This window comes from Haemaphysalis longicornis, unplaced genomic scaffold (genome assembly GCF_048455015.1).
Source record: "Haemaphysalis longicornis isolate Haplotype H1 unplaced genomic scaffold, Haemaphysalis longicornis Haplotype H1 scaffold_115, whole genome shotgun sequence".
Taxonomy (NCBI): Eukaryota; Metazoa; Arthropoda; class Arachnida; order Ixodida; family Ixodidae; genus Haemaphysalis; species Haemaphysalis longicornis.
The window spans coordinates 740,253-761,117 of record NW_027526220.1 but is presented as its reverse complement, the minus strand read 5'-3'; the positions used below and the strand labels follow the sequence as shown (position 1 = coordinate 761,117).

Below are 20,865 nucleotides of genomic sequence, written 5' to 3'. Positions count from 1 at the left end.
TGTTGTAATGGGGCGGTCGAGTTCGGGGTTTGGAGTTCCCTCGTACGGTTTGAGGTTCTCCTTCGGGTTTGATCCTATGTATCTGTTTTTGATTTCTTCTAAGAGGTCCTTGTCCGATCTTGGATAATCATGTATGATCTTGCTCAGGTTGTGTCTCTGGGTGGTCTTGCATTCCTGGGAATCTATCAGGTAGCGAAGTATATTCCAGGTTTTCCCAAGTCCCATTTCCGAGTCCATTCTATTGCATGTGCTGTACCAATTCTGGCGGGTCAGTTCGTTTGCATACTCTTCTATTTCCCTATTTAAATACGCTATTCGCCTTCGTAGGTTGCGGTTTAGCTTCTGTTTGCTTAACCGTTTCTGAAGGCTTTGTTTCGCCTCCCACATGTGCAAGAGTTTGGTGTCGGCTTGCTGGAGCTCAGCTTCTTCGGGTATCGTTTTCGTCGCCTTTCTTGCATGTGTGTGCAGCTGCTCTACAAATTCCTCAATGTCTGTTATACACCCTGCCTCTTCCGATATCTCCCGTTCGGCTGCCCTGATTCTTCTGAATTCATCCCAATTTGTAATCTTGATTATGTTTCCTCTTTTGTGATTGGGTGGGCCCGCTGTGACCTGTGTGGCCACTATGAAGTGGTCACTGCCCAAGTTTTCCAGCAGGTTGATCCACTGTGGGTCGTTAACCAAATTTTTTGTGAAGGTCAAGTCCGGTGTCGTGTCCATGCTGACGCTGTTGCCTAGTCTAGTGGGGTACGTTGGGTCGGTGGCTAGAGAGAGGCCAGCTATTTGGGCGTCTTGCCATAGGTTCCTTCCCTTGGTCGTCTCCCGTTTGTAGCCCCAGGCGGAGTGGTGCGCATTAAAGTCCCCCGTTATGATCAAGGCTTTTCTCTTGGTTATGTTTATCACCTTACAGAATAGCTTTGCAAACTTGTGGTTATTACGGGGGCTGCTGTACACGTTGAGTATAAACATACTTCCTTCCCCTCTTTTTTTGGTTGGAATGATTTCGGTGAGGACATGGTCGATTGCTTCTATGCCTGTGTCGTGTTGTATTACTGGTAGATTGCGCTTGATGAGGGTGGCGACCACCGGTTTCTTACCGCTATCGCTACAGGAGTGTTCATTTTCCGGACCGAAGGTTTTATAATTTGGTAGTTTGGCTGGACATCCCGTTTTTTGCAAGCAGATTACATCAGGTCTTTCCTCTATGTGGCTATTAAGTATAAATTGATTTAGATTTCCTCTCTTCCTACGGAAGCCCCTGCAATTCCATTGCCATATAACGTATCTGTTGTAGCGATTATTGGACATAAGTGATGGGTTGAGCGGCTTCAAGGTTGATTCTGGTACTTTCTGTCACGGGTGGCCTGGCGTAGGGCTTGGTCGTTTTGATGGGACTGATTTGTCCGCTGCCTCCTTCACTGAAGCGGGCATTTTCTAGTGCGAAAAGTCTCGCTGTTATGCTTCCCTCAAATTTTGTAAGCATGTTCTCAAACTTTTCCTCAAACTGTCGTAGTCTACTGTTTAACAGTTCCTCGTCAACAGTCTTTGCTTGAGGGGTAATGTCTGTTTCTTCTGCTTGCTTGCTTAGGGTTGTGGCCCTCCTTTTCGGAGGGGGAGATTCCGTACCTGGGTTCTCTTCTGTCGTATTTATCGGCATGTGTCTATCAGGTTGCGTTGCAACTTCCATCTTTGTTCCCTCCTCGACAGACTCAGTTGATGAATGATTCTTGTTGGCTTGTTTAAGGCTTAGTATCTCTGCCTTGAGTGCCCTGTTTTCTGCCATCACTATCTCTAACATTTGTCGAATTTTAGTGATTTCCGACTGGTTATCTGACTGGCTTTGATTATTGATGTGTGTGTGCTGTGTGGAGCCGTGGGAGATGACACCAGCCCAGCTCACCTTATTTTATTGGGGCTCTTCTTTTTGTTGACATCCCTTCCGCGCCTCGCTGGTCCCGAGCCTGGTCTTGGATTTCGACCTTGACCTCGACCTTGATCTCGAATCGCTCCTCTGCCGGGTCCGGTCGTCATCTCTCCGCTGTCTGGACGTCGACCTCGAGCTGCGCCGATCAGGAGCCGCGTTGTTGTGTGTGCTGCCTGCGCTGCTTCTCTTCTCCGTGTTCCCGTGGCCTCCATTGCCGCTTGCGTTTTCTCGGGAGGGTAGACGTGGGAAAGAGCCAGACCGGTCTCTTCCGTGGTCTTCTGTAATTCCCTTCCAGGCACCGTGTCTGAGAATTCCCGAAACGCTGTCGCCTGCGCTGGGCTGGTTGTGCGGGTTTACTTTCTCTTCCAAGAGTTTGTTCCTCTCCCACTGTCGCTTCTTGAGTAAAAACGGCATTTGGTAGCGTTGGCGACATTTTTTGTCGCCAGTTCGGTGGTCTCTGCCGCAAAGCGCGCACTTGGGGTCACACTTGTGCTTTTCTTGCGGGTTCTTGGCTCCACAGTCCCTGCAGATCTTGTTTTCCGGAGCGGGGCACACGTCGGTCCTGTGGCCGAGTCTTCCACACGTCTCGCATACCTCGTGCTTCTTCTTATGCAGATAACACCGATATTCTGCGCCTCTGTAATAGACGTAGTATGGCACAGCCTCTCCCTCAAACACGATGACTGCCGAATTTGTTCGGCCCATTCTTCTAGCCTGAAGAATCTGCGGGTTTCGTTTATTAACCAAGCTTCGAGTAATGTCGTCGTCACTGTCGCTCTCTGGTATATTGTGGATTACGCCTTTGGAGGTGTCTTCAGGCGGAGCTGCGTATGCCATAATTTCGTGAAGGTGTTTGCCAATCGGGATTGCCTTGATTGCGTTGTATTTCACAGCCCTCTCCATGCTTGGGGTGCTTGCGACGATTATGTTTTTGAGCGCGTTGATTCGAAGAGTATCTTCCTCCGCTCCTTCCGCCGTTAGTTTCGTGGCGCGAAGTATTCCGTCGCGGAGCATCGCTTGGCTGATCTTGGAAACATCTAGGCCTTCCCTCGGTCGAAGCACGATCTTGATGTCTTCACGCGGTAACTGCGGCTGCCGCGCAGGGCGAGGCGGCTTGCGTTGTCGTTGTCGAGAACGCGAAGCCCCGCTGGAGGATTCGGGTTCGGCGCCCTCCTGTCCCTTGCCTGTCCCTTGCTTTGGGCTCAACTGGAGTAGAGCTCGAGCGCTTCGTTGTCGGTGGCTCGTCAGCCAGCCCGCCTCACTTGTAAGCTCTTCGGGTGAAATTGACTCACCCTCTACTTCGACGACTTCCATTGGCCTTCCGGTTCCCGGGGGATGAGTTCCAAAGAACGCTGAAGTCGTCGACGACACTGAAATACAGTCTTGCGTGCGGGCGCTCACAACAAATGCTAACCTAGCCCCGACCCCACAAGAAGTCCCCCTCCCCCCTTCTGATTTTGACAATGAGCAAATCTAAACTTAAAATTCTAGTCTGGCAGTGGAACTGCAGAGGTTTTGGTAAAAAGCGCCACAACCTGCAAATGCACATATCCACTCACGACCCCAGTCCCACCATCATTGCGCTTCAGGAACCAGGGCTCAAAGTAGAACTCACGGGCTATCAAACCATACAATCCCCTAACAACCCATTCACTGCTACCCTCGTGCACCGCAACGTCTCTGTTGAGTCCACCCCCATTGAGGGTACGGACATACCACATGATTTTATTATTCTATATCCTTCTGCTCGGCAAGCCCTTCCTCTACGTATTGAATGTTTAGAGTAGCCCCAAAGCCACAGCTCACAACTTTAACTCCCTCTTTACTCATGCCATCCGAGGAGCACAGCATCATCCCCTGCTAATCCTTGGTGATTTTAATGCTCCCCATCTCGCTTGGGGGTACCATCGCACCACACCCAAAGGCCGCCGTCTGTGGGACCTTGTCCAAACCAAACGTCTAACGATTGAATCTGACCCGACCACCCCCACGCGCATGGGAAACAGTGTGCAACGCGATACCATGCCTGATCTCTCTTTCTCCCGCAACATCCATTGCTTACGCTGGCACAGCACACCTCATTCGCTCGGCAGCGATCACTTTATCATTGCATTGGACCTCCAACCCATCCACTCGCTTGCATCGAAACCGCGTCGGCAGTACATTACTGACTGGCACCAGTTCCGTACAGAAAGTGAGCAGATCCCGCCACCAACAAGCATCGATGCCACCTCTCTGACCACTTGGATCGCCGGACTTTTAACAACTAAACGATCTCAAGACAAACCCCTCGAACATGAAATTCCAAGCGACGTTGTTGATACTCGCCTCCGCCATCTCTGGGAAGCTTATAGAAGTATTGAACGAAGGTGGCGAGCTGGTAAACACCGCCGCCGACTCCGGGCCAGATTAGCGGAACTACAAAAAACTATTGAGGCCCACGCCCTTGAACTCGCCCGACTCCAATGGGTACAACTCTGTGACCAGATGCGCGGAAATCTGGGTATGAGTCGTACCTGGCACCTTCTCCGACACCTACTGGACCCTAGCTCCTCCCGAACCCAAACCCAATCACGACTCACTCAGCTTGTCCATAAATATCCCGGCACCAACACCCAACTCCTAGATTATCTCAAAGCTACGTACATAGCACAAGGCCCCACTTTTATCGCGCCCAACTACTCTGGACCCCCACACCCTGATTTAGACCGAGAAATCACACAAGCTGAGGTACGCGCGGCGCTCAAGATCCGCACCAACACAGCTCCCGGCCCGGACGGCATAACCAATAAACTTCTACGAAACCTTGATGATACCTTTATAGCCACTCTCACCAAATACTATAATCACTTCTGGATTACCGGCACTCTACCTCCCGAATGGAAACATGCTAAAATATCCTTCATACCTAAACCTGGCAAACCCCTCGCACTCCAACATCTCCGACCTATATCTCTTACTTCCTGTGTAGGCAAAGTCCTTGAACATATTATTCACACCCGCCTTACTCAATACCTGGACGATTCCAACGCCTATCCCCCCACAATGCTTGGCTTCCGCTCTCGGCTATCAGTCCAAGACGTCCACCTACAACTCCTTCATGACATCATTGCCCCTCCTTCCAGAATGGACACGGCCGCCATTCTAGCTCTTGATCTTCAAAAAGCTTTCGACCAAGTCTCCCATGCAGCAATCCTGAGCAATCTTGAATCATTGAAAGTTGGCCACCGTACCTATAATTACATCCGTTCCTTTTTAAGCAACCGGAGCTTCACCTAGGAGATGTCACCTCCGCACCAATAAAAATGTCATCCATGGGAACCCCTCAAGGAGCAGTGTTGTCACCGTTGCTCTTTAACGTAGCCGTCCTCCAACTACCACAACAGCTTTCTCAAATACCCTACCTTCGACACAGTATGTACGCGGATGACATTACCCTTTGGACTTCTGGAGGAAGCGATGCCCAAATTGAAGAAACACTTCAAACCGGTGCAAATATGGTCCTCGCTGCCGCGGCCCAAGCAGGGCTCACATGTTCCACAGCAAAATCCGAGCTACTAATTCTCCCTCCTCCTCGCGGTAAACCCCCGAACCCTCCTACCATTACTATAACTCTCGGCCAGAGCCAAATTCCTACGGCGCCCCGGATAAAGGTGCCAGGGCTCTCAATACAACAAAATCGCGCGAACTTCCAATACCTCACTCAACTAAACGCCCATATCACTCAAACCATTGGCCTTCTCCGACGCATCGCTCCCCGGCACCAAGGCCTCAAGGAGGCAGAACGCCTACGCTTCATTCAAGCTTTCATAATCAGTCGCCTCACCTCCTCCCTCCCGTACCTCAATCCCACCCGTGCAGAACTTGACAAAGTAAACCGCCTGTTGCGTAAAGTCTACCGAGTCGCCCTGCAGGTACCTCACAGCACCTCCACTGCCAAACTAGAACAGCTTGGTATCCACAATACCGCTGAGGAACTAATTGAGGCCCATCTAATAAATCAATACTCCCGTCTAGCATCGTCCCCTGCGGGACTAATAATTCTCCGCCGATTACACATCCGCATCCCAATCTTTACTAATTCTGCCCACCCGATTCCACCTACCATTCGACACAATATCCTAACCCGGCCGCTTCCCCGCAATATGCACCCCACAAACCACGTCGCTCGAAGGGAACAACGCGCTCGTTACCTGTCAGAAAAATACCCTGTTAAACCGACAACACACTATGTGGATGCCGCTAGCTACCAAAACCACACAGCCTATGCCTTGGCGGTTATCAACAGTCCTAACTCCCCCCCACTCACATCTCTCACCATCCGCACCCACTTACCTACTGAGGTGGAAGAGGCGGCAATAGCGCTAGCCCTTTCTCACGGTCCTACCCCAAAAGTCATCTTGTCCGACTCTCAATCTGCTATACGGAACTTTGCCCGAGGGCTCATATCAGCCAAAGCTCTCAAAATTATTCTGCAAAACCCCCCCAAAACGCCCGTGGAGCTCGTGTGGACGCCCGCCCACACCGGCTTAGGGGGTAACGAGGCGGCCCATACAGCAGCTGGAGATCTTACTGTCCGAGCAGGCCCTTCGGTTACCCCTAACCACGGAGCGCAATCCACTCGAGATAGCGTTATTACGTACGCGGCTATCACCGCGCACTACCGCCTCCTCCGCCTGAAATACCCCCCAGCCCACTCCTCACTTTCCACAAAGGAAGAACGCTTGTGGCGGATACCCTTCCGTGCCGCGCCAGCCTTTATCGCATATACCCTGATCAATACCCATCACCCCTATGCCCCCACTGCGGAGATGTCGACACCATCTGCCACGCTATGTGGGCGTGCCCTCGAAACCCCTTACCCCTAATCCCCTCTGTTGATCAATGGGAGGCGGCGTTGGGCGGCTCCGATCCCGGGGTCCAGAAAGCCTTGGTGGAACGTGCTGCCGAAGTCACCGCTGGGCTGCGCCCAGTGGTCACCACCCGCCCCTAAATTGCATACTGCAATAAAGTTTATTCCTACTCCTCCTTATTTCGTCCCTTTATCGGGTAATTTGGCCGTCCTCTTTTCCTAGACCCGTTTCTCGGCGTCTAGACACTCGGTCACCCTGATAGTCCACCGGTTATCATTTCGCCTAATTACGTGGCCAGCCCAAGCACATTTTTTTCTTTATTTGAACTATGATATCTTCTACTCTAGTTCGTTCTCTGATGCAAGAAGCTCGTTTCCTGTATTTGTTACTCCGATCATTATTCGTTCCATGGCCCGTTGAGCTGACCTAAGTTTGCTTTCAAGTTGTTTAGTAAGGCGCCAAAGGTTTCGCTCCGTATGTGATGACCTCACATTTATGTCCGAACTTGCCACTGAAAGTTCTCCTTTACTGGAAGGCCCGGGTCATTTCGTCGGCAGGCTTTCACATCTCTCCCAAAGTGGACCACGTTAGCACGTGCTAGAACCCACGTCCAAGTCCAAAGCCAACACCCGGGCTACGTACCCAAAGGAAATGCTGCGCGCCTGGAATGCGAGGATAGCTCATGTGACGTCGGCCACCAAAATACCTTGGCGTATCAATGGACTGCTTTAAGAATAGCACAAGATACTGGCGGTAACGGGGGAAGAGAGTTTTGTGGCACATAATCTTTCAATTTTCAGAAGAGTCAGTCAAGGTGTGTAACATGTGCTTCGCTACAAAATTTGCGTGATTTATATATATATATATATATATATATATATATATATATATATATATATATATATATATATATATATATATATATATATATATATATATGCACAAAGTAGAAGTACGCTCTTCGGAGACTTTATTTCCAACGTTTCGACCTGAGGCAGGTCTTCCTCAGGTCGAAACGTTGGAAATAAAGTCTCCGAAGAGCGTACTTCTACTTTGTGCGTATTCCTGCAGCAACTAAGGACTCCACTTCACGACTATATATATATATATATATATATATATATATATATATATATATATATATATATATATATATATATATATATATATATATATATCTATATCTATATATATATATATATATATATATATTGCACTGCGCGCGGCGCCCCATTCCGTTTTCACAGAACCTTCGCGACATTTGTATGGTCGTCTTCTATGGAGCCTATGAGACGGGATAATCTGTTTATTCCCATATGTGCGGGTAGGACACAGGCTGACGCATCTCTATTTGAGGCAACCAGTCGCGCGCTTTTCGTTTCTTCGTGACTCATTCCATCCCATTATTAGAACCTTTTTTCAAGTGAATCTCGTAGATGTTTTTAGTGGTATTTCTCCTAAATGTTCCGCACGGCTGTGTTTGTGGGGGTTCCTGTATGAGGTGCGTTCTGTCAGATTTTTATTGTCCTGTTTTTCCACGTACTATTTATTTACGGTGTCGCCCAAAACCGTGACCCTACAGAGATTTAATATCAATGCTGTTTCCTGCACCCCTCTACAGATCTCTTCACGATGGTTTACCCAGCCATGATGCCCTTCAGCGAGTTTGTGAAATGCCTCTTTCACCACGTACAAAATCTTTCTTTATCAAGCTACCTAGGCAGACCTTGCCCGTTAAAACATGGCTGCGCAAGGAACATTTTTGTGTCCTCTATTAACTGTGGACTTTGTGATGCCCCAAAGACATTTGAGCCTTGTTTCATTGACTGCAAAGACGATATATTGTTCTGAGGTGTGCTTTAACAGACACTCCAAAAATATTTTGGATCAACACACCACAGTGTGCGGTACCTTGTAGCTCCCTGCGACAATGTGCCTTATGACCTTTGTTTTTTTTTTGTTTTGTTTTGATCGCCCTACACACTTTATGAAAAACGCGCATGTTGGACAGAAACGCTGAGCAGATGGTATCGTCCAAGTGACACTTTAGTCAAATGATAATTAAGCTAAAAGGCTACTAAAACCAAAACGATTTGAGACCTAATTGGTACCCTGTTTTGCACGGGTGTATATCACCGCCCCCTCACTAGCGGGAATTGTTGCCAATGTTTTGTTCGCCGAATTCCGGATTACCCGTTTCAACGTGTTTCAGCACCAAAACTTGTAAATAGCATGTTTCTCTATACTTGAATAAAATACCACGGAAGAAAAGAAATATGATAGCTCAGTCGGATAGACGCCGGTTTCATAACGCAAGGGAACCAGGTTTGATTCCGACGACGGGAAGCTTTTTTCCCCCCTAATTGGCTGCACATGTTACTGTTCCCCGCAGCTGCTAACCCGTATACACCTCGGGCCTTTGGGGTGGCCCAGCAGTTCGGTGGCCGGTTTCACGCCGTAAAAATCCCGGGTTCTATTCCCGGGACCTCCCTAACCACATTTATTTCTTGAGGCTTCGGGGTTTTTCGGTGCGACAGGCAGATTTGCGTCGGCCCAAACATGCAGCTCTGCTGTAAAAATTGGCGCAGCACCTTGCACTAGAGGCGCAAAGCTGGAGGAGGAGGAGGAATCACTTTATTGAGCCTTAGCCTGGTTTACGGAAGCGGTGTGGCCACCGGTTTGAGGCCAATAGCGACGTTGGCAGCACGAGTGACCAGAAGTATCTGGACGTCTGGGTCCGAGCTGCCCAGCCTCCCTCCCACTGCTCTTCATTAACTATGGGTGGAAAGGGGTCTTGAGGACAGACCCACAGGGAGTGGACCAGCGTGGCTGGGTCCCCGCAGGGTGGACAATTTGGCGAGGGAAATTGGGAGGAGTGAATTCGGTGCAGAAGTGCTCGGCAGGTCAAGGAGTGCGTCTGCAGGAGTCGCCATAAGCGCTCCTGATCGTTGGTTAGCTCAGGGTGGGCAGGAGGGTATTGACGGCGAGCGAGCCGGTAATGCGCAGTGATATCATGGTAGGTGATTAAGTCATCCCTGGCTGACCAGACCTCATTTCCCCCCAAGCCGGTGTGCGCCGGGGTCCAGACGATGTCTACCAGGGAGGTCAGGGATTTTGAATGAGAATTTTGGACGCCATGGGCGATATGTACCCACGGGCGAAGTTTTGAATGGCCGCTTTAGAATCCGGGATTATAATTGTGGGTGACGGCCGAGTCGTTAGTGCGAGCGCTATTGCCGCTTCCTCTGCCGCTGCCGGGATGGTGGTGTGGACAGTTAGGGAGTTAACAGGGGCGGTCATTCGGGCTGTTAACAACTGCGAGGCTGGAAAACAGCCGAGCTGGCGGCCCCTCTCCTTTTGTCGGAGGCCCGGCTGTTGCACCTCACACGGAGTTCAGAGCTTGCCGCTGATTGCATGGATTGGAAAAACTTTATGAAGGCCTGTAAAACGGGCGCGCGCATGCTGACCTGGCCTACGTCACTCCCGTGGAGACTTTGTGGCTCGGTACCTTCTTCTCAGTGACCGGATTGCACTGAAAGTTCTCCATGACTGGCATACCCAGTTCGTTTTGTCAGCAGGCTTTCACATCTCTCCCAGTGTGGACCGCGTCAGCACGCGTTAGAACCCGCGGCAACCGGTTTCGTGAACTCGGCATCTGTAGCGCGAACTCGGCGTCTGTGCTACCCACTTCAGGCACAAACGCACGTGGACTGGCGAGGAGAACAGTACGGGAGAGATCACACCACGAACGCTCGGCAGAGTGTTCTCGAAGATCGAGGTGGCCAACGCCAGGCGCTCCTCGCGAGGCGCGTGCTCACGTGCGCTCGGTTTTTTTTTGGAATTTTTTTGCGAGCTCTTCACGTTGCGCAAGCCCGCGCGCAACCCCGGACGACGCCGGGCACTCTTCACAAGGCGCGCGCTTCCATGCGCTCGGCTGGGCTAAGTTTTCTGGTAACGCTTGACGGCGGAACTGAAAGCTGAAGCAGCTCTTCTGTGAAAATGTTCTCTTAGCTGAAGCATGCGCAATATTTGTGTAAATAAGGGTGGTGTGGTATCTTTAGGTGAATTAGGGGGGCGTTGTGCGGCATATCGAGCGTTTAATTAATGTTCTGCATCGCCCTAGAAGTGCCCGGCTTGTACTTATCTCGGAACGAAATATCGCCTTCCGGAGCCTTTCTTCGAAAGAACATTGTCGACCACACTACTTTGTTAAGCCAACAATCCCGCAAAGGCAGCTTACCTCTCTGCTTAAATTTAATTGTACATTTTTGCTTCTCGCGAATTGAATTCTGTTTGAAGGGCAGGTGCTTCTCAGAGAGATATCTGTCAACTAAGGGTGCCCCACAAGGTTCCCTTTTATCGCCATTGCTATTGAACATCCTTATGAGTGAGGGGAATTATTTTTCTCGGACGTAACAACATATGACAACAATGCAAAGGAGGCTAGTTTCACATTACATCGTGCGCAGAAAATGAAGCGCTACCGAACACAACGAAAGACGCAAATCAAGAAATATCACGAATAGAACAAAGCGCTTGCGGCCAGGATAAGAACGCTTGTTTGTGTTGATAATATTGCATTCTTTGAGTCAGCAGATAACACTGAATGTTATCTATATGAATGTAATCGATATGAATGCTTAACCTGTTTACCTGTGTTGGAGGCATCGCTGGATAGGATTCATTTATCACTAAGTGTGTCGAACAGTTCCGGGATCGTATTCTTGGTTGCAGTACCAGTTTCAATTTCTTTTACCTGTTGTAATTAAACAAGACCCCAGGCACATGACCTGTAGTATCTTGACGTTGCATATAACTTTGTTCTCGGTGCATACACACGTATTCTGCAGCCACCAAGGCGGAGATGAGGTTTCGTGAGAAAGATATGGGAATGTGGCAGGATACGTTTGTTTTACCTGTCCTGCGTAGAGTTGATCGAGGAGTTTTGCTGCCTCCTGTTCTCTAATTGCCCTGTGCGAAATGCAAACTGCGACTATTATATCGGTTATAAAAATGATGTCATTCGTTTTTGTGCCTCTGTGTACCTCAGTTCATCTCGATCCGGGTTTCGTACTTAAAGGAGCCATGAAGAGAAAACACAAGTTTGGTTCATTCGAAAGATTGCCTCGTTAGAACCATACTGACACCACTTTTAACACAAACTTCGCTCAAATAAGCTACATAATTAACAAAAAAGCGAATGACCATGCGACCCACCAGCTCATTTCCCGCAACAGAACCTATGATGTCACACGAGAATGCTCTGCGATTGGCGGAGGCCGGCATAAGCAAACGCACGTTAGGCAGGGCTTACCAGTTTGCATAGTGAGCTATATGCCCGTTAAACATACTGCACATTCCTTTTATGACACTACGAACGGTGGAGTAAACGGTTGAAGTTCCGAATAAACACGCAAGCGTGTATGCCGATGCGTACGAAACTACCGCTAGCCGAACTCAACATCTCGCCGTCGCCACCATCGCGCAGACGAATTTTCGGGTTCGAGGCTCTTCGGGGCCAACGAACCGTCCCAGCACGCACAGCCGCGACCTTGCTTGGTATCGTAATCCCTTCACAGGAGGTTGGCCGTCATATCGCCAACCAGCAAAGGTAAAAATAGAAACGAGGGGAGTAAGGAACAGCAAGCAGCGACGAGATAGTGACAGTCGTCGCAGAAGTTTCGGGATGGTGTTGGCTTGCTGCTGTTGTTAGGAGCTCGTTTCTAGTTTACAACCACTGAAAACCTCAGTTTGTTCGAGTACTTCACAATGAAATTTCGTTGCTGCGTTTTGAAATGCCCATGCAGTACGGGCAAATCGTCGAGGGAGTGCGACATCCCCGCCGGTGAGGATATCTCCTTTCATGTGCTGCCCAACGACGAACCTCGGCGAAGCAAGTGGCTACGTTTTGTGAACTTTGCAAACGGAGGAGAAAGAGAGCTAAAGGAAGTACGAGTGTGCTCGCCTCATTTCCTAGGAAATGATGACGGCAGGGACCGTTACGCTAGCTCACACCTGAGACATACCGCCGCTCGTCGCCGAATTCGTCAAATCGCCGTCAAAGCTCTCTGACCTTGGGGGAAAAAAATGCAGTACACACCGCGCATTGACGCTCGTATCTTTCTGGTCGGAGCAGAGAGCTCGCGCGAACGGCTTTCCATACACGACACCGGCCAACTGGCATAAGCGATACTGCTACTGAAATTGAACTATTATTAACCGTAATAAAAATACGGCACATACGTACCAGTCTGTATTCGTCCGTCGCGACGGGGCTGACGAGGCAGCGGTGCCGACGGCTGGGCGTTCGTCTGTTGTGGCTATCACGGAATGGTCGCTTTCCGGTCCATCCGCGTGTCCCACAACTCCTGTCGCTCGTGCACTTCGAAGCATTGAGCGTTCGAGTGGTGTGAGGTTGTTAAATGCAAGCCCGAGCTTCTCGGTGAGAGTTTTGTTCTCCCGATCAGGTGATTCCATGACTAGGGCCGCGGGTGTACTAGGTTTTACTAGTATTTTTAAAATGGCCGCCGTCTGGTTCCTGTTTGATTCCCGCGTGTGGGTGCTATATGGAGTCGACATACTAAGTATCTGTTGCATGGACCGGCTCGTATGACGCCATTGTTCACGTCACAAAATGTGCAATTTAGCGGGAGATTTAAAATTTTGGCTTAAATTGCCTTATTTCTCAGTGAATAAAGCATCATTTCCTTCCGGGAATGCGCTTAGGGTACTATGAAACACCTAATCTTTCGAATAAAACAAACTTTTGTTTTCTCTTCATGGCTCCTTTAAGAGCCAGTTATTATGACACTCAATGTCAGGCTTTAGACTTTCCTTCACATGTTTGATGCCCAGTCTGATGCTGTTAGGCAGGCCTATATTTTTGAGCACTTATGGCTTATTTGTTTTTTCTCCTTGGCCAATGTGAATTCCCTGAGGTACTGTTTGTGAAAAATACTTTTCTTGTATATTACTTAGCTTACATAATGTTGTTTCGGTGTCAATAATTGAGCAAAAAGCGATTTTCTATTTAAAAACTCTTTCTGTACTGTTAACAAAAAGCCCTTTTTAGCAGCTCTCTGTTAACAGACCTTCTGAATGAGCATGTACCTTAGTACCTTGCGTCTTCTGCAGTCCACGTGTGTAGGCATTGCAAGGTCCTGAGAAATATAGGGCTTTTTTTTTCATTCTGAGCTCTCAGATTGAAGTTTTTTTTTTATTAGGAATTCGATACTACGCACCCATTTTATGGCATAATTTTTGGAAGTTGCCCGTGTGCAAGGTGATCATGTCACTCAAATTTTCGTATTGTCAGATTCCGTATCAGTTATTGCGGCCCCACCAATCTCTTCGCACATCGTACACTTCTTTTTAAATGCTTAAGTATCTGTATGGGGACACGTTGGTGAAACCCGTCTCTTACAGGTCTGTAACGCTTCGTGCGTCACTCCTCCCCTGTATAAAGTAATGCTAATAATAAAAGGCTTTAGCGACTTGATAGTTTCAGTTCTGACTGCTTACAATGCATATATAGTAGTCAAGTCGACTTAAAAGGGGCTCGATGTATAGCGTTGTAGATGAATGCGTGCGATGTTATGAAGGTTTAAAAATAGGCACCAGAGCCTTGATGACTTCCTATCAGGCCGCTGAAGTCGCCCCTAAAACTGTCGTCCCAGCAATGCATTTGTATATAATAGTGAAGCCAAGTGAGCCAAGGGAGGTCGTTGTAAAGCCAAGGGGAGGTCGCAGTGTAGCGCTGCACTGGCTTACAGGATATCCTATAGAAACATTCAATAAAAACCCTGGTGCCTTCACACTTTGACATCAGAATGCTTTATAAACTCTGGAAAAATGTCTTACCAGCAGTTCACCTGTGCATAGTAGTGAAGCCGACTATAAAAGCGTTCGCTGTGTAGTGTTTCATAGGGACACTTGGGGTCCTATGAAGGTATCCGGTTTAAGGTCCCAGAGTCTTCATACCTTTATGTCAGAGTGCTTATATATCCCCCAAGAATGTCTTTCCAGCAATGCGTTTAGGTATAGGGACCGTGCTGCTGGGCAGGTGGCGCCACCCCTCGACGTTCTCCTCATTACTAAATTTGGCTTCGCAGAAAAAGAAACACACAATAATCCTTCCCAGAAACAGAAACACACACACACACACACACACACACACACACACACACACACACACACACACACACACACACACACACACACACACACACACACACACACACACACACACACACACACACGCACGCACGCACGCACGCACGCACGCGCGCACGCACGCGCGCACGCACGCACGCGCGCGCGCACGCACAATAAACAAAATGAATAAGGAAGTAACGAAATCGCAAAGTTCTACGTAATCAAGCGCATCACGTGATTGTCTAAAGCAATAAAAAAGAACTGATAATAAACTTACGAAATAATAAAAGTGTATTCAAATCCTGCGCTCTCATGTGGCCAGCCCGATAAAGAAAAACACAAAAAAATGAACTTTCTGAGTTGACGGGTTTAACGCCACCAAAAAACGCAAGTAGCAATCATTGGCGAGTATCTCCACAGTCCCAACTGTGCAATGCGATAATCGCATTTGCGATAAAATGCGTAATTGGCGAAGTTAGCGCATTTAATCGTTATAATTTCGCAAGTGGACATAATTGGCCGACGGGGATTCTAGAATCAAAATGCAGATAAAATATAAGAAATCACAAAAGGGAACTAACAAAATTAAAAAAATAGGAATCTTATACATCTCCCCACATAACGGAGACAAGAACAATCAAACAAAGAAACAAAAAAAAAACTGCGGAAAGAATGACGGAACCGCAAATAAAAAATCATTAAAACCGTGTATAATGCCCTGCATTTGCACAAAAATGTATAATTGGCGGATTTGGCATTTAACCGTTATAATAGCGCGAATGGAGACAATTGGTCGAAAAGGATATTTATAAATGAAAAATTAAAATAGAAAGAATGAAAATCTATTAGGAAACTCACCAAATCGAAAATACGATTTTATATGGTATACATCTCCCCGAAAATACGAAGACAAAAATAAAAAAAATCCCGTAATAGAACGACGGGAACAAATTCAAAAAATAAAAAATAAAAGCATCACGTGTGCACTACGCCTTACATCTGCACGAAAATACATCAGCGGTGAAGAAGGCAGTCAAGCGCTTCACAGTATGAATGTACATCATAGGCGAAAAGAAACAAAAACAAAAACAAGACACAAAACACTAACATAACTCAGTGTATTACGCTAGCCACCTCCGCTTATAAAACGTCACAATAAAGAGAAGCGGCGTATGAATTCTGGGAATTCGTACACAATTATCTGAATTTCTGCACAATTTTCAATGCCGAGCACTTCGCTGAATCTACAACTTGTGACAGCGGTATCACAGCTGCGCAAGTGGCGGAGTTTTCATTTTTTTTTATTCAAGCGTAGGTAGTAGAAACATATGTGGTAAACTATGACAGCAGCATTTATATCATGGTAGTGAAATTAAAGGCGGCTTTCTGGAAGAAAACCTGCACGTTCATATTGTTCTAAGAATCGCGGGAGAAGTTTGACACCACGCTTTTCTTCTTGAGTTCAAGAGCTTGTCCTTTTAACCTCCTGTTTTTATCCTACGCAGTAATTGCCTTTTCAGGGCCAATGAACTGGCTATAGCCAGTTCATTGCCAGCAACCAAGTCTTATTACAGCGTGAAGCATTGTTTTTTTTTTTTTTTGCGGGAAACAAACTTCTTGCTGTCACGCGGTATTTATTATGGAAACACACCCCCTTGGCTGTGTAGGCACCCTCGTATTACCGCGAAATTTACCACCTTGCTACCGAAGTAATGAGGTTACGTGGCAACGCTCAGCTTTTGTAATTTGGGGTAAATCTTAAAAGGCGGCCCCCGACTGCGAATTTCGCTCGTGCACGACGTCGTTTCTGCTTCATAAAATGCGGATGCCGTCGCCGCAGCATGCAACCACCGGACGTATGTCGGCCGTCCGCCGTACGTCCATTCCGGCTCTAGCGGACGTCCGCATGACGTCCGTTTCAAGGCCGACGGACGTACCATGTACGTCCGCAGGGCATCCGGTTTTAACACTTCCGTACGTCCAGTCGGACGTCCGAAATTGGCTATATTTTGGATGTTCAGTAAAAATTTCCAGAATCACATAACGACAAGCTAATGTCCTTACAACGAACAATACAGTACACCGCGCAAGGCTAGCGCACTACGGCATACATAAACACAGTGAACTTGCTTCACGTTTCGTTAGAGGTTCTCAATTCTTATATATCCTTCCCCAAAGAGATCGTCGTTGGAGTTGGTGAAGTGCTTCAAAACAATTAAAAAATTAGGCTTAATATTAGAAATATGCAGCTGAAACTTGCAACCTACAAGCCAGGGTGTTGATGTACAAAATCTTTTTATTGAAAAACACAGTAGCTTTTTTGTTTTTGCTTTTATATTCAATTTTGCGCCATTATTTGATGCTTCATAGTGACTTTTTACGTCCGTTGGCGGATGTCATTCGGACTTGTACATCCGTTTCTGGATGTCCACTGTACGTTCGAAAATGTACGTCCAAAAATGGACGTACAGTGGCCGTCCAAACTGGGCCTGGGATGTCCGGCTGTATTTCGGACGTCCCACGGACGTCCGTGGTTGCTTGGGATATGCATGCCTGAATCGGCAATCCACGCCGGATTTGCCGCGGAGCATTTAGATACACGGTGTTCCTCGTCGCGCCAAACTGCAGGCAGGCAACAATACGGCACGTAAATTTCCTTTTGTGCATTACAACGTTACACGAAGTGCTGAACTCGCATCTCCAGCCTGACATTGTTCATGTAGTTTGGCGCGCTGAGCGTCGTCTGTGGTTTTTACTGACTTAATATGTGCGCAAATCACACACGGGGCGTTTCTCGTAAAGGTTGTCTCCTCTCATGAAATTTCCCAATCTGAAAAAAGGTCTTTGGGGATATTTCGGCTTTGCAAGCCGCCGTACAGCACGACGAATAGAGAGCCATGCGTAGCACGTTGCTCCGACTACCAACGACTGCGCCGCTCCGCTCAGTTACGAAACTTCCCCTAGGCCCCATGTATTAAAAAAAAATTCCGCCATCTCACGAAGTGTATGATGATGAGAGGGGCGAAGCAAAATGCTTATCGGTAAAACCGTGAAACATTCGCCCGCACATCATATAAAGACTCGGCACGCCAAGCTTTCCACCGCTCTGTTGACAAGCCCGTCGACGACGTCGATGTTTGTGGTGGTTATGTAGGGGTTGTTTTGGACGATGAGAATCTCCATGGGTAAGTTGGCGAATTCTGTGTGTGACATTTTAGCCACCTTGGCCGTCGCCTTCTGCAGAGCGTCTTGTGTCGCGTACCCCCGGTACGTGTCTTGAGCTCGCAGGCGACGAACGACAACCTCCTCTTCTCCCTCTTCTCCTTGTTGGGTAACAACGAACGCGTTGAACGTTTCGTCCTCTTCGGCCAATCTTTGGTTGGCCAATCCCTAGGGGGAATCCTGCCACAATCACCAATAATGTGCCGTGCCATATACAGCAGCAACGAGAGACGGGACAGGGCCCGAGCAAGAGGAGCTTCGCCCCTAATAAAAAACGGTCCGCGGTTCGGTTGGGTGAAACATGGGAAAACACGGGGCAAGCCGATTAAAACAGAGCGGATTAGCCTGCCATCTATCGACAGAACGTTGCTACTCAAGTGCTTGCGACTGCTGCATTAAGCCATAAAAAGAAGAGCGTATCAACATAAGTAAACAATATCTAATTTCTTGTTGTTTCGACGCCCACATGAGCATAAACAACAAACTACATTGGGGTTAGTGCAATCAAAGACTAAAGAAACGTGAAGTGTCATGTGGGCACTTTGCGCTGCTTTTCATGATGACAGTGACGATTTTGTGCATTGGAACCCAATTTTGAGGTGCTGCTACAAAAATATCCCTGTGAACTATACTGCTCGGTGCATCAGATGCATATCAATTCTTTAGACTCCAAATAGGGTCTCGAGAATCGCTTGACATTTTCGAAGTTTTTTATTCACCTTCAACTCTTCAGATGTACATAACACAAACTGTTGGGCCAATAGCCGAAGCTAGTTTAGGCCTATTGCGTAGATATAAAATACAGCAGAAAACATTTTACAGGTGAGTCGAAAGACTAATTGCACACAATGCACTAAAATCTAAGGAATTACACGAAACTGAACAGAAGAAGTGTTATCGCAAGTGGATTCTTACCGATACCTGGGCGTTGTAATTACGACCAGACTAGTGGTCTCCTCGATTTGGCTACACTTTCTGCACCAGTTGAGCCGGTGCAGCACTCGCGCACTCGATTTGCCAGTGCAGCTAGCGCCACCTGCACTTCGGCCCTCGATTTGACGCCGTGCTGCACCAGTTCTTCTACACTTCTGCACTAGCCCCTGTGCGAGTTCTCGTGCAAGGTGCAGCCAGTGCAGCCAGTGCAGCGCGCCTAGGCGCGTTTTTTGGCGCGCATCGTAGCAGACGATTCCACCGACTCCACCATGATAGTTGTGTCTGTCAACGGAGTGGAAGCGGCAGCGTTTCCCGTTTTAGATGAGAATGGTGGTCACTTGCGACAAGATAGCGCGTTTTTGTACAAAACGCAAGGTGAGTGAAACCGAGATAGAGAGAATTAACTTTTATTTTGACCAAGAGATGAGCTTTTATTGAAGCTCGCTCGATCAGTCTAAGATGCCTTAGGCAGAACCGGCAGAGCGGAAAGAAACACTTGTGATAACTCGCTGCAACCTCTTTCTTGTGCTATAGACGGCCTTTACATCAGCATTCAGCACGAAGAAGCGCCAGCCAGCCCTACGCTCCCGGTAGCCGCTGTCGCTAGTCAGCTGCAGGTCTCACCTCCTGCCGCCATTCACTCTCCGCTCCCGCCTGCGACCCAGCCTGCAGCTTCCCCTTCGCCGGCTGGTCAGCTTTTAACCCCTGCGTCACAACCGTCCGCCGACAGTGCAACGAGCGGTGTGTGGAGCGCCAACAAGGCGAAGTTCCTCATTTGCAAATACAAGGAACTGAAAGAAAAGATTGGAATCTCGGGAGGATTTAAGTAAGCCCATCATATATATCGTACCCACACTTGCGGTGCTAATATACGGTAAATTATTTTCACAGGACAAAAAAGGCCATGTGGGAAAAAATAGCCCACGAATTCAGCTCAGCGTTCCGATGTCCCATGAGTGCACTCCAAGTGGAGAATAAATGGAAGACTATGGAGCGCGCCTACAAAAAAAAACTAAACTGAGGGATGGCTCAACCGGTCGCCCCCCTGCAGCGTGCGAGTTGGAAGAGTATGAGCAGCAGACCTTTCACTTTTTTTGCTCATTTTCTGACTGAGGATCATTTTTAAATATGCGTTTTCTTGGCAGGGAGCTTGCAGAGGTTTTGGAGCGTGAGCACCATATTGCTCCTGTTGCACTGCTCGCCCCATGAAGGATTGTTGCGTAAGTTTCCAGCACCACGTTATTTTCGAAAGAAATCCCATTAAAATGTCATCCCGCTATGTGTCCTAATTTTCCTGGCGGTACATTTAAACTGCGCTTAATGTGCATTTCTACAGAATTGTTGGCTGGCACAATTGCTATATGCATGCATGTTTCTGTGGTAAAACATCAGTAAGGCAGTATGGCTGAATTATTATATATCAAGCGTGGCCATCCGGATAACCGTGGGAATTCGATCCCTTCATTTGAAATGAAATTCTCTTTACTGTGAATTGACCTATCCACTGCACAAATGCCCACACTTTGCGTGACGTTTGTTGACAATTTTTGTTATTTCGAAACCAACAGGGATGGAGAGAACATGCTTCCAGAAAATGAGCCTGTGGGTGAAGCTGGTGATGAGGAAGCACCAGCTGAGGAGGCACCTGCACCCCGCAGCAGAGAAGCTACAGCACCGACGAGAGGCGGCAGTCGGCAGAGGAACACAGCCATCGGCAGCCTGACTAGAGTAATGCAGGATGCGATGGCTGCAAAACAAAAGCAGCATGAAGAAAAAATG

General features: G+C 48.0%; 1 long non-coding RNA gene across 1 annotated transcript; it reads left to right on the top strand.

Moving 5' to 3' along the window:
* Positions 1-8,190: 8,190 nt before the first annotated feature.
* On the top strand, positions 8,191-19,691 carry LOC144161465 (uncharacterized). The gene is made up of 3 exons (XR_013320477.1): positions 8,191-8,278; positions 8,399-8,466; positions 19,621-19,691. It is a non-coding gene; the product is annotated as an uncharacterized LOC144161465 (long non-coding RNA).
* Positions 19,692-20,865: the final 1,174 nt, after the last annotated feature.